At 45.7% G+C, this 13,619-nt stretch overlaps 1 protein-coding gene across 4 annotated transcripts in view; it reads right to left on the reverse strand.

Moving 5' to 3' along the window:
* The window catches only part of LOC147707956 (importin subunit alpha-6), a 395,564-nt gene extending 389,060 nt beyond the window's left edge, over nucleotides 1-6,504 (reverse strand). Inside the window, exon 1 of one of the 4 annotated variants that reach the window (XM_086926751.1) lies at nucleotides 5,931-6,504. The gene's annotated coding sequence lies outside the window, so the exon portion shown is untranslated. Of the gene's footprint in view, nucleotides 1-3,633; nucleotides 4,671-5,491; nucleotides 5,634-5,930 lie in introns of those variants that run through there. The other 3 variants (XM_086926753.1, XM_086926754.1, XM_086926752.1) reach the window with 3 other exon arrangements.
* Nucleotides 6,505-13,619: the final 7,115 nt, after the last annotated feature.

Raw genomic sequence — 13,619 nt, forward strand, 5'->3', positions numbered from 1 at the left:
GTCTTTGGAGTCCTATTCGCGTGTTGTTGAACAACACCAGGTCATCTGTATAGAGGATATGTGACAGTTGTTTACATCCTACAGACGGAGCGTGGGCAATCTGTTTGTCAAGCTCAGTGGAAAGATCTGCCAAAAATAGGTTAAAAAGGAAAAGGGGATAGGACACAGCCTTCTTTTAAGCCTAAAGTTGTTTGGACCTTCCTTGATACGCAAGAGCCATCTCCGATTTTGATTTTGATCCAGGTGTCGGTATATATACAAGTCTAATTGCTTGTAGGGTGCTTGATGGGATGCCCCATTACTGAAGCTTAGTCCATAATTTGTCCTGAGGGACACCATCAAAAGCTGCTTTAAAATCAACAAAGCACAAGTAAAGAGGTGTCCTGGTTGCTTTCTGATTCACAAGTTAAAATTTTGCAATGGCCCTCATCTGTGGGTTCTCGAAACCAGCAAGCTGAATTGTTGCTTCTCGTGCCTGATAGTGCAGATGAAGACTCTTCTATTTTCTATGGTCTCTATGACCACTACATCAGAGTCTCAAGCGTGTGGTTAGAAGGTAGCCTTAGAGACCAGAACATTCCTGATAAGTATCACTTGTCCTCGAATGGGTTTCATTTTACTGCACACCAGTTGCACAAATGGGAGCCATCTAAAATACTCTCTCTTTGAACAGCCTGGAGCTCAAATACCATTATTTAGGAAAGCTATTCAAGACTTTAATGGCCAAGTACTTCATTTACACACACAAGAATGAATACCTCCTGGCACGCTGTAATTGCTTCCCATCTGCAGATGGTTGGGGGGGTGATGCAGAAGCTCCACTCTGCCCATCTCCCACCTGTATTGGGTGCAGTAGAAAGGTAACTGTCTAACCGTTTTTGAGTTCATAAACTTCCATTAACTTTGCTGTCAATAAGAAATATCCTGATTGAAAAATCAAATTGAGCCTCAATTACCATCACTGATTGATGCGCTGCTGCCACAGTACTGCAAGGAACATAGGTACTGTTTAGTCTTCATCGCCCAGTGTTGAAGGCCCTGCCAGTCTGCTTGGGGGCACTGTTCAATTGGTACAGCAACAACAGACCGTCAATTTCAAGGAAGAGTTGTCTGTTCCTTTAGCCACAAAACAGGTTAGAACATAAGGTCTGGAAAGCCTATTCTTTAGCAATCAACAATTGGATAAGATTGCAATAGAGTGTGTGTACAAGTGCTGGTAACCTCCGAGGCATGTAATAGCTGAGACCTCTGCAAGGCATGCCAGAAAGTGGCTCTGGCTAGTGGCCGCCTTGTACACCCTTTTGCCAGCAATAATAACAACAGCACTAGTCATTGTTATCAAAGCTCATATAAAGAGCCCAAAGATTGGTGACAGCAAAGAAATTTTGAGGGTCTTTCAAATATCATATGACATTTTGCAGGGATGGGCTAAGGTGAGACAAAAATATGATGGAAAGAAGTATGTTAGAAAAATATGTTGCAGTCTTTAATGTTTCAAAATCTTATATTTGCATACATCTCCCTTTCAGCACTGAAGATGAAATGACATATAACGTAATGCCTATAACAAGAGCTTTGAGTTTTTTGTTTTTGTTTTTCTAATCAGGAAATGCTTCCTGGTCTAGGGCAGTATAACATATCAGCGAAAGCACATCAGGGAGATGCTTAAATGAGACCATGTAAGCAAATAAATATCATCTCTAGCATAACAAGGGATACCAAACCAGAAGAAGTATCACTAATAAAACAATATAACAGAATTCAAAGAATAGGAAGGAGAAACGGTATCCTTGAGGTGTTCGAGGTACCAGAGAACAAACATGAGATTCCCAAACTGAGGATAAAACTGGAAGAAGTAGAGCCACTATGCAACCAAGCTGCCCCATTTGTCACCCATCTCCCTAGCAAGAGGAGAAATGCAATCTTACTGATTACTTGATGCACTTAACCTGAAAGAAACATCCAGATAGAAATATATACATGAGAAATAGTACCTGCCAACATTACATAAATTTACAGACCTCCAATGGGAAGGAAGGAAATGTTGAGGAGTTGTCCCCAGGGCTAACTGGATATTAAGGGGTGTAATTTCAAGTGGGAAATAAGCTTACTTGTCTCAGCCCAGGGGTTGGTATAGAAGTTACACCCAGGATGTTCCATGTTCAACATTTGCCTGAAGTAAGGGCTGTAGCAAGCAAGGGAATGATGAGGCACCGGAGAGTGGCCAATTGGGTTAGTAGCATTCTCACAGGCCTAGGAATAACACTACCAATAGGAACGTCTCATAATAACCATAGGATAAATGAGGTAGAAGGGTTGATTGAGGATTTGTCGATGACACCTCAGCTGCCCTAGAAAATATCACAGATGAAATGACTGGAATGAGGACGCACATATGCAGAACAAAATGTAATTAGATATTTTTCTTGCTAACAAAGGCAGAATGTGTCGGGTACTTGGCCAAAAGTGTTGTGCTTAGATATCAGACAACAGTGGCAACATTAGATAGACAATAAATAGGATCTATCAGATAAGTGAGGAAGAAAGAAATATACAGAATTGAAGATTATGGGTTTCATAGGTGCCAAGTTGGGAGAATAGGAAACATGCATATTGGAATCAATATTGATAGGACTTGGTATCTTGGTACTTCTTTGCATAATACAGCAGAGTTGTACCACAATGCATCCCCACTAAAATGTGAAAGCCCAGGAAGCACAGAGCAGAGCTTCCTACTGAGCAGGAAACAAGGAAAATGATGGCTATTGAACTTGATTAAATGACACTATTGAGTCTCAGAGCAGGGAATGGGGAATCCATTTTATATCAGGTTCCATTTTGTGACAAACAATAGGAGCAAGCATGCAAAAAGCGTCAGCCGTTGGCATCTTAAGTGAACTTGAACATTCTGTACTTCTCATGTAACTGCAAGGCCTTGAGAAATGACCAAGTCACAAGTACAAGTGACAAGCTGTTGCTATGCTTCTCTTGCTGATTTCATAAATTATTACCCATGTATAGGTAAGTACCTTATTCTAATTAATGATTGGGAAACCCATACTGTTTCGCCAAGCAATAGTCTCACATTGGCAGTGTATTATTTGTGCCACATCTCCGTAATCTAAAAAATCACATGCAACTTCTGTATTGGGTAGTCTAGTCCACCCTGGCCTCTTGCAGCTGTCGAACAATAAGATATGTTAGAAATCCGTGACCTCTTACCTAACCTCCGTACCACGCATAAGAAGAGCCAGATGCGGAGGCCGCTCGCTTTCCTACAACCTAGCCAGGATCTGGAACTCTCTTCCCCTTGCAATTAGGTCAGAACCCAACTTGCTTACTTTTCGAAAACTCTTAAAAACTTGGCTTTTTAACAAATCCCTCACTTAACCTGCTCCTCTGCTTCCTGCACTCCCACCCCTACAGCTCAACTTATCAGTTTCTACAGCGCTGGGACGCCTTCGGGTAGCCATCGCGCTTTACAAATCCTCATTCCATTCCAAATCTAACTGCTTCCTGTCTCTATTAATTTCGCAAGTACTATTGACGCTTCGTTCTGGCTTCGTCTTACTCATGAAATCACTCACAGGGCGAAACACTAATGACGAAAATCAAACATCAACTTTCACTTACATCTGAATTGTATCATCAAGTGAGGGTATCAGCTAGGCTTTGGTGGAGATGTAATCAGTCTTTCGCAACTCCATTTAACAAAGTAGATGCCAATGCTGTAAGAAACTCATGAAACAGTTATGTTTATTTAGTTAGGCAGTTTAAATGTATTGTAATCTGTGATTTCAACTTCTTAAATAGCTGTATAAATAATGTAAATGAAAGGACACGCTCAAAAATATATATGCCTAATTTAAACATTCTGTTTCTCAATGCAGCCCATTCCCCTTGAACACTGGAAAACCATCACTCACGCATTCATTAGCAGCAGACTGGACTACGGCAACACACTCTATGCCGGGATCAATAAGAACTTCACCCGCAAACTCCAGAATGCCGCCGCCAGACTAATACTCAACCTACCACACCACTGCCACGTCAGCCATCACCTATGGACACTACACTGGCTCCCCGTAGAGAAAATAATCACCTTCAAGCTTCTAACCCACGCTCACAAGGCACTTCACAACACTGAACCAGCCTATATGAACCACCTCCACACAGTTCACGCACCCAAACGATCCCTCCGCTCTGCCCTGCTCTCCCTTGCGACCGGACCACGCATCAAGAAGACCAGATCAGGAGGATGGATGGTCCTTCTCCATCCTCACTGCCAAAGCATGGAACTCCCTCCCTCTCCACCTCCGACAGACGCCATCACTCTCCAAGTTCTTGAAGGACCTCAAGACGTGGCTCTTCGACGTAGCTACGTGAACTTCCGGTAGATGCATCCCCCCAACACCTTGAGACCCTTCGGGTGAGTAGCTGCGCTTTACAAACCCTTTAATTGATTGATTGACCTAAAAAACTATTGAATAGAAATATTAATACCATCAAATAAATATAAGGTCATTTTCTTCAAAGATTATGCACAATGCATTGTAAGACTGCATACAAATGTGTGTGCTATGTGCATTAGAATATGACGCCAAGAAGAACAGAGTTTGGTCGCCAGGTCACCATTTCACCAAACTGTGCGACCCTAGGCAATTCACTTTACATAACAATGCCTTATTTCCTTATTTTCAAAAATACAGTACCGCAGAGATTAAACAGATTCTAGTGTACACCATGTAAAATACCCCAAACAGTGTTTAATTCGGTGTTGTTTGAACACATTGTCATGTTACAGCCTTTTTGCATGGTGCACACCACAAACTGTTTCTTTTTGCCTTACTAGTAGCATCCGAACAAGTGAGCCAGGACTCACTCCTTAAGGAAGTATGCAGATCCTCGTCTAATTGAATGAATTATACATTACACATTTTAGATGCTCGTAAATTCTCACTGCATGGCTACAAATTGTTGTTCATTATTTTCTACTCGTATCCATCAGCCTTCTTTGGTCACTGCCTCCAATAAATATGCATAAATATTGCAACAATGGTCTCTACTAACGCGTGCCCACAGACCATTTTAAATGTTCTTGCAGATGTATGCTAACACGGTTTAAACACATTTCCGTACTGTGGAAGTTGTCATATCTCATGTTATGAAAACGGCTGAATAACTGCTCAGTATATTTTATATAAAATGTTTCTGAACACAATCACACGCTGACTTCAGCCTGTGGATCAGATGCTAACTAAATAAGTTGACAACTCAAATGAGCAATTCAATGCATCGTCCGCCAAAGGCAGGTACTTGCAGCAGCTCCTGGTTCTGACATGTTTTTACCACAGAGCAGCAAGTGATGTCCGTGACCAACTCAACTTCAAATATGTTTTCACACAACATGTTCATCTAAATAGACAGAAGCTTATAGCGCACTGGAGCTGCGTGCTAAAACAGGCGGAAACGTGACTTCGGCAGCACTCACAGCTCCTTGATCATGGGTCTGGAGCTGGGCTATAGGATCTCGGTCGTTGCTGGCTTCGGCTCTTACCAGAGGGTATGTGGCCTTCCCCTGTCTTTAGGACCGCAGGTGCCCTCCTCTCAGCACAGGCAGCAGATGGTGTATTATGGGGGCGTGGTGGCAGGAGAGGGGGTGGGCGCAGCAGTTGCCCTCAGTTTATTGGAGGAAAGGCGGCTTGCAGTAGTGTCCACGAATTCAGAAGGAATACAGCATGATATAGTTTAAGTGACCGATTTGTACGACATCCTTTTCAAATATTTCTGAACACGCTGAGGATTTTTGACCAACTTTAATATTTTATAGCTTTTGGTTTAAACGTCTTTTTTTTTATTTTTGTGCGTATTTATAATGCTCAAATTGTGAAAACTGAATATTTAGAATACAAATCTTTACTTTACTCTACCTGTCACCGGAAGACGAAATTCGTGTTCGTGCACTCTCTCCGGCGTCGTACGGCGTGTGACGTCAACACGTCCTCAGTACGTCCTCCACGGAAATCGGGAGTCGGGACTTTCCATTCCATATCGAAACTGATCACTGAGCGGGAGGGAGAGTGGTCGAATGGGGTCAGCACCTAGGTTAGCGCTTCAGCAATCCTGCACTCCTTTCTAACGAACGTGAGCCTAATGCTCGGAAACCGCTTCCGACATGAAGAAAACCATTCCAAAAAGGTGCAGTTCCTCCATGGAGAAAGAACTACAAGACACATATTTGCAGCCTGCGCGCAGTCCAGACCTTTTTGATGACAGACCCCATTCAATGGATGCTATTTACTGTGCGAGAACCATGGACCACCCAAGAAGTTTAACAGAAGAAAAGCAAAAGAAGTACTGCTTTCTATCTCGTGCGGACAGCCAGTTAGACCTTGACCTCTTGCAATGTCCGTTCTGTAGCGTGGAAAAGAACACCTTTCAAGACCTCCAACTTCACGTAGAAACACAGCACGTCGATCTCTTGAAAACACAAAAGAAAGGTGAGGAGCTGAGGACTTGGTCCTACAAAGAGTTAAGGACCTATTGTGCAATTAATGATTGTTCGTTTTGTAATTTCACACTTATGCTTCCTCTCAGCATCTCGACAGTACTTAGCAGGGCCGAAAGAATGTTAAAAGTGAATGGGAAAGGCAGAAGTGCTTATTTTGTGTGTGTGATTCCCTCCCCCCACCTCCTAAAGTTCAAGGGCTCAAAGATTGTTTGTAATGGCACAACTTCCAAATGCTGTGATTTTCGAAAAACAAGGCTGTGCAAACTTCATTCCACCCCATTCTAACACCTTGCAATTCCTTCATCTCACTTTTGCAGGTTCTTCCTCTTCATCACTGCTTTCTCCTTTTTATCACCGTTTTCAGTTTTTATCTGACCCCCCGTCCCCTTCTATGTTTCTTTGATGACTGTTTCTCTGATGTCTGTTTCTTTCTGTCGGTCAAGGCCGTCAATGAAAAGTAAGTCACAGTCCCTAAAATGACTGCCACTTTCCACAACAGTTTAGGCAATTCTGAATTGGTTTTAAGTAAGGCGATGTCTTTATTTATTTGTATTTTTCTGGAGCTACATCATTACCGTGGAGTACCCTGGCACTCACGGGTTTTATAGACAATACATCTACTGAAATCTTTTTTAAAATGGATAGACGTGTGTCTTCCCGTCCCCGCGGATCGTGGCGCCTCCGCGAAACCCTCTTGCAAAGACCGGAGGTCACCAAACGGCTCCACAAATATATTGTCGACTACTTGACTATCAATGACACGCCATAGATATCACTGTCAGCTTTATGGGGGGCCCTGAAATCAGTGGCCCGCGGCTAACTCATCGCAATCGCCGCTGCAGAGGCCAAAGACCGGAGAACGAAGAGAGACGATCTCACTGCTCAGGTTGCTGAATTGGAGAGGGTACACAGCCGCAATTGCGCTCCACGGTCCTGGAGACAGCTGAAAGCGGCCAGGGCCCAACTGACAAGCCTGGACACTGACAGGGCGGAATTCGCTGCGCTCCGTCTTCGACACACATACTATGTCGGGGGTAACAGGACAGGCCGCTTGCTTGCCAGCGCTTTGAAGGCTAAAACCCAACGCTCAAAAATCTCCGGCCTTACCGACGAATCTGGCACCGTCCTTGCTGAGGAAACTCAGATTGCGGAGGCATTCCGGATGTACTATGCCTCACTATACAGGGCCGAGGAGGTACCTCTCAGAGGGGTCGATACCTATTTGAATTTGGCGGCAGTCACCGGACTGTCTCGGGCTAGTGCAGATGCTCTGGATGCCCCCATCCGCCTGGAGGAAGTGACAACGGCTATTTCCCGCCTTCACCCGCTTAAATCTCCGGGACCGGCCGGCTTCTCGGTCGGCTTTTACAAAACTTTCAGCCAGCTACTGGCTCCTGTCCTCACCCGGCTCTTCAATTCCTTTGACGGCCCGGACTCCACCCCCCCCCCCCGATATATTGGCGGCCGAAGTGGTGGTGCTACCTAAACCGGGCAAGAAGCCCACACATTGCTCGGCATTCTGCTGAATTTAGACCTGAAACTCTTCACCGTAATCTTAGCCGCGCGCCTTGTCCATGCCTACCTGGGATCTTGGAGCCTGACCAGTCGGGCTTCGTGCCTACTCGTCAATGCAGTGATAACACCAAGAGGGTGCTCCACCTGATAGACAAGGCCCACTTTCAGAACTCCAGATGCCGCACTGGTGGCCATTGACGCTGAGAAAGCGTTCGACCGTGTCGATTTGGTTCTACCTCCAACAAGTCCTGACCTGGTTTGGAATAGGAAACCGCTTCCAGTCCTGGATCGCCTGCTGTTACCATCGCCCCCAGGCTCGGGTTCGTTTGGGTGGTCTTCGATCGGACCCGTTTGAAATCCAACGGGGCACGCGACAAGGGTGTCCCCTGTCCCCCCTTCTATTTGCTCTTTACATAGAGCCCTTAGCGCAAAAGATCTGAGATAACCCTGACATCCAAGGTATCACCTTCGGCCGAGAACCACACACAATCAGCCTCTATGCTGACGATATCATAGTCGCTCTCGACCGCCTGGACCGATCGGTGCCCGCCTTTTTGGAGGAGTTGGATTCATTCTGGGCGGTCTCGGGCTTCTGAATTAACAGGGGGAAATCCTTGATATTACCCCTGGGCGAAAACGCCCACCCCGGTGGGCTTGCCTCTACCTTTGGGAGTGATCTCCAGTTGGCCGCACAACTCCAGTATTTGGGGATCACCCTCACCTCATCGATGGACTCGACGATAGCTCTTAACTACAAGACCCTTACAACCCAGATTTGGGCGGACCTTGCGCGCTGGTCTAAGCAACCCCTCTCCCTTTTGGGAAGAGTTGCTGCAATAAAAATGGATAGGATTAACCTTGAGGTCTCAGCGGCCGCCATTTTGTTGGACATGGAAAGGGCGTTTGACTCCCTAGAATGGCCCTTTTTTGCGTCCATTATGCATCGCATGGGGATGCCTAAAGGATTTATTGCCACCACTGAATTATTATACCGCCGCCCCACAGCGAGACTTCATCTGAACGGCACACTCTCCCGACCCTTTTCTTATTCCTGTCGTACTCGACAAGGCTGTCCCCATTATTGTTTATTCTCGCCATGGAAGCCTTAATCCAGCATTTCCAGGAGAAACACTTACAGAGTGGCCTCCAATTCAACACTGGCCCTCTGTTGGTCTCACTATCATTTATGTTAGGGATCCCGGCGTTAACCTGGAACCCCTTATACAGGAAATAATCCGCTTTTGGCAACATTCTGGCATGGGCATCAACTGGCACAAGTCTGTCATCTTTCCTTTAACCTCGAGCACAACGCGGTGGGAATATGAATTCCCCCTTGAATGGTGTACAGACTCTGTAAAATATCTGGGCATTCATTTACATTTGGACACGGCCCACATCATCCACCTAAATTATGGACAAGCAATCAACACCTTTGAGACGCAGGTGGAGCGATGGCTGCGATTACTATTATCCATCGCTGGTAGAGTGGAGATAGTCAGGATGGTTGTGTTCCCCACATTTTTATACCTCTTTAACAACATTGCCATACCCCTCCCCAACAGTTTCTTTTTAACACTGCGCTTACACCTTACCATATTGGTATGGGGAGGCAGACAGCACCGGGTGCGCTTGGAAGTACTGACCCTTCCGTACAAAAGTGGGGGGTTTTGAATGCCCAACTTTCAGTTGTACTACTTAGTGGTCCAATGCAGCTACACCTTTGTTTGGTTCCACCCAGACGCTAGGATCCCGTATCTCCCTCCCGAGGAAGCTATCCACGGTATTACCCACGGGTGTACCTAGAGACCCCAACGACATACAGATGGTCTCTACCACCAGCTGAGCTTGGGGTAAGTGAAACGGATCACCGGCACGTCTGCGCTCTACTCATCGGCACTACCCTTCCCAATGCCCTTTGGCTACCAATCACTGTAAGAGACTGGTGCAGCGCACCTCAGCCAAATTTGCCATCACTAAAACGGGAGACCTGTTCCATGGTGGGCATATTTTCTCTGTAGTGGACGAGGAGGGCTTCCGTGATGCCACCATCATGGATCGCTTCGTCCTGGGGCGAATCCGTTCGGCACTACGGGTCTCTTTGCCTGGTTTTCTCATTGAACCGAATTCGATCACACCACTGTTCTAGTCATCGAGAGCCCGTGAGGGATAAATCTAATATCTAAACTATACAAGGCATGCTCGGATATCATTCCAGTCAATGATGTTGCGTGAAACAAACACAACATTTTGCTGCAAAATCTTAGTAATAGACTTTCACGCACAACTCACATCACAACTAAATTAAAGAGAAACAGTATTTAAAACAATCTGTTGATGAATTATGCAAGGTCGTCAGGACAAGCCTTGTAGAACAGAGCTGGCTCTATCAGAGCGCCAAAGCCCACTTTGCCCATGCCTCAAATTGTCTGCGTCCAGCTGTCATAAGCTTAAAAGCGGAAGCACAAACCATTTGTCTCTGAGCCATGCAGCTTCTGTCATCAGCACTTCTCCTCCCATTTTCAACAAGAGCAATTCAAGATTCAATGGCAAAATATCCTAGTTTGCAAATGTTTTCAATATAATTCTGGTTCTGCAATATTTACCACATAATGCATCATATGCTGCATAATTTTATGATTTTAATGAAAAAATTATTTGTAGCTCAAACGGATCAAATGTTACAAAAAAATTTGACTAGTGTTTCTGCAAAGTGTACGGCCCTTTGCAAAGGTTGTCTGATCACCTTTGTCACTGCTGGATTTGCATGTTACACTGGTACTAATAAGACAACATTTTTCCAGAGTTTGTTACCGTCTGTAAAAATAATAAAGTATCAGAAAATATACAGCATTACGCAGCTGCCTTCTTTTTGCTGCATAATTTAGTCAACAATGTGGTAAAACATTTTCCTCCATTGTTGCATAATTCCAGTGGCCCCAAAGCAAGCAAATGTTAAAAGTGCTTGTGCATGAAGCAGTGATTGTGAAGTTTGTGAAATTTGGTGTGCTTGCAAATCCTGCATTGCTGACCCATGGTGAGTTACAGCTACTACTGCTGAAATAAGGCCAACGCAGGGACCACCTACCGGTGTGTCCAATCTTCGAAGCATGTGTGTGCTGCTGGTCACCAAAAGGGTGGTGTGATTGTGGGAAAACAGTGGGCAAGACCCGCCCCATGGATCACTCTAGAAGGCTGGTTAGAGCACGGCTAATTGATCTATTAAATTCTGGCCTGCCTGCTCAGCGAGGTTCATGAATATTAAATCTCTGACGCATAGCATTTTAAATTTAAAGGCACAGTTGCATGCTTTCATATCTTAGACAATTTTAGCATGCTGGTGCTGCCTCATTGGATTCAGAAAAGCAGTGTGCCTCAATTGCAGTATTGTTAGAGGGGCACTAGAATACGTGACTAATGCATTTTAATGCGGACACTAGCATTAAAATGTGTTAGTCGAAAACCTGCTGCAGCCCTACCTTAACCCAGCCCTGAAACTGCGAAAAGTACAATTTTAATAATGTTATTATAATTTTATTTTTCCTGCTCAAAGAGAGCATTTGTTATAGTTTTCATGTTAATCACAGCGCCCATCATAAGCTGAAATTAACATGAAAACTTGAACAAATGCACACAATCACCTCGCAGCCCAGCTCTATTAAGAAGAGAAATACATCAACATAGCTGCTAAGGTTTCAAATTGCTATGTGGGACGGTTTCAAACCTGCCTTAACACTGTTCACTTGGATCTGCATGTGAGGAAATGCACGTCTTATCACTTTTTTAAGCAAAAGTTTGGAGTGATATTTGGCGCTGCACCCACACGCGCAACTGGTTACTGGCACACATAGCCTTGGTTCAATCAATCAATCAATCAATCAATCATGGACATTTGTATAGCGCGCTACTCACCCGGTAGGGTCTCAAGGCGCTGGGGGGGAGGGGTCTGCTACTGTTCGAAGAGCCAGGTCTTGAGGAGCTTCCTGAAGGAAAGGTGATCCTGGGTCAACCTGAGGTGGATGGGGAGGGAGTTCCATTCTTGGCTGCCAGGTAGGAGAAGGATCTTCCCCCGGCTGTGGTTTTGCGAATGCGTGGTACGGCGGCGAGGCTGTGTCGATCGTAGCTGGCGGGTGGGCACGTAGAAGGTCAGGCGATTGTTGAGGTACTTGGGGCCCAGGTCGTGGAGGGCCTTGTGTGCGTGGGTGAGGAGCCTGAACGTGATCCTCTTGCTGACGGGGAGACAGTGCAGGTGTCTCAGGTGGCCGGAGATGTGGCTGTGTCAGGGGACATCCAGTACAAGTCGTGCGGAGGCATTCTGGATGCACTGGAGTCTTTTCTGAAGTTTGGCTTTGGTTCCGGCGTAGAGGGTGTTTCCGTAGTCCAGTCGGCTGGTGACAAGTGCAAGGGTGACTGTCTTCCTGGTTTTGGCGGGGATCCATCGGAAGATCGTACGGAGCTTGCGCAGGGTGTTGAAGCATGAAGATGAGACGGCGTTGACTTGTCTAGTCATCGAGAGGGAGGAGTCCAGGATGAAGCACAGGTTGCGTGCGTGGTCCGTTGGCTTGGGAGTGGTGCCCAGGGCAGGGGGCCACCAGGAGTCGTCCCAGGCGGAGGGCGATGAGCCTAGGATGAGGACTTTCGTCTTGTCTGAGTTCAGTTTCAGGCGGCTGTTCTTCATCCACTCTGTGACGTCTTTCATCCCTTCATGCAGGCTGGTTCTGGCGGTGGCGGGGTCGTTGGTGAGGGAGAGGATCAGCTGAGTTTCGTCGGCGTAGGAGATGATGTTGAGGTTGTGTTTGCGTGCGATGGCTGCGAGGGGGCTCATGTAGACGTTGAAGAGGGTTGGGCTGAGTGATGATCCTTGTGGTACGCCGCAGATGACTTCGGTGGCTTCGGATCTGAACGGGGGGAGGCGGACTCTCTGAGTTCTTCCGGTGAGGAACGAGATGATCCACTCCAGTGCCTTCTCTTGGACTCCGATGTTGCTGAGGCGCTGCACTAGGGTGTGGTGGCAGACGGTATCGAACGCTGCAGAGAGGTCCAGGAATATGAGGGCCGCGCACATAGACCTTACACTGCCGCACACAGAGGAAAAAAACTAGAGGGAACATTGGTCTGCAGCTATGTATTATCCAGTTAATGCAACAATGACAGTGAGCACTCATGTTTGTATCTCAGTAACGTGCTAAAATGATAAATAAAGTTTAAAAAATAAAAAGGAGGACTCTCTTGAGACACATGAATAAAATATAATCTCATATGGTCAAGCACCTTTTACCCCAATTTACAACTATAACTGCCTGTGCAACTTAGGAACATACAACTCGTTCTACAGAACCCAGAACAGCAGAGAGTAGCCTGACAGAGATCGGCCTCTCGCAAAGCTATTACAACAGTGGACTAAGGTAGGACTGAAGGTCTACAATGAAGAACGTCTACGAATATTTTCCTCAATAACAAAAAAAGAAATTGGTCTGCATCAGCAGCACTGCAGTCCGTCTTTACTATGCTTTAGAATTAGGGCTATAGTAGTCACTTCCAATGACTTCGTAGGCTGTTGGCCATTGATAACCTCACTACATAACTTTGGCAAAAG

This window comes from Lissotriton vulgaris, chromosome 6 (genome assembly GCF_964263255.1).
Source record: "Lissotriton vulgaris chromosome 6, aLisVul1.2, whole genome shotgun sequence".
NCBI lineage: Eukaryota > Metazoa > Chordata > Amphibia > Caudata > Salamandridae > Lissotriton > Lissotriton vulgaris.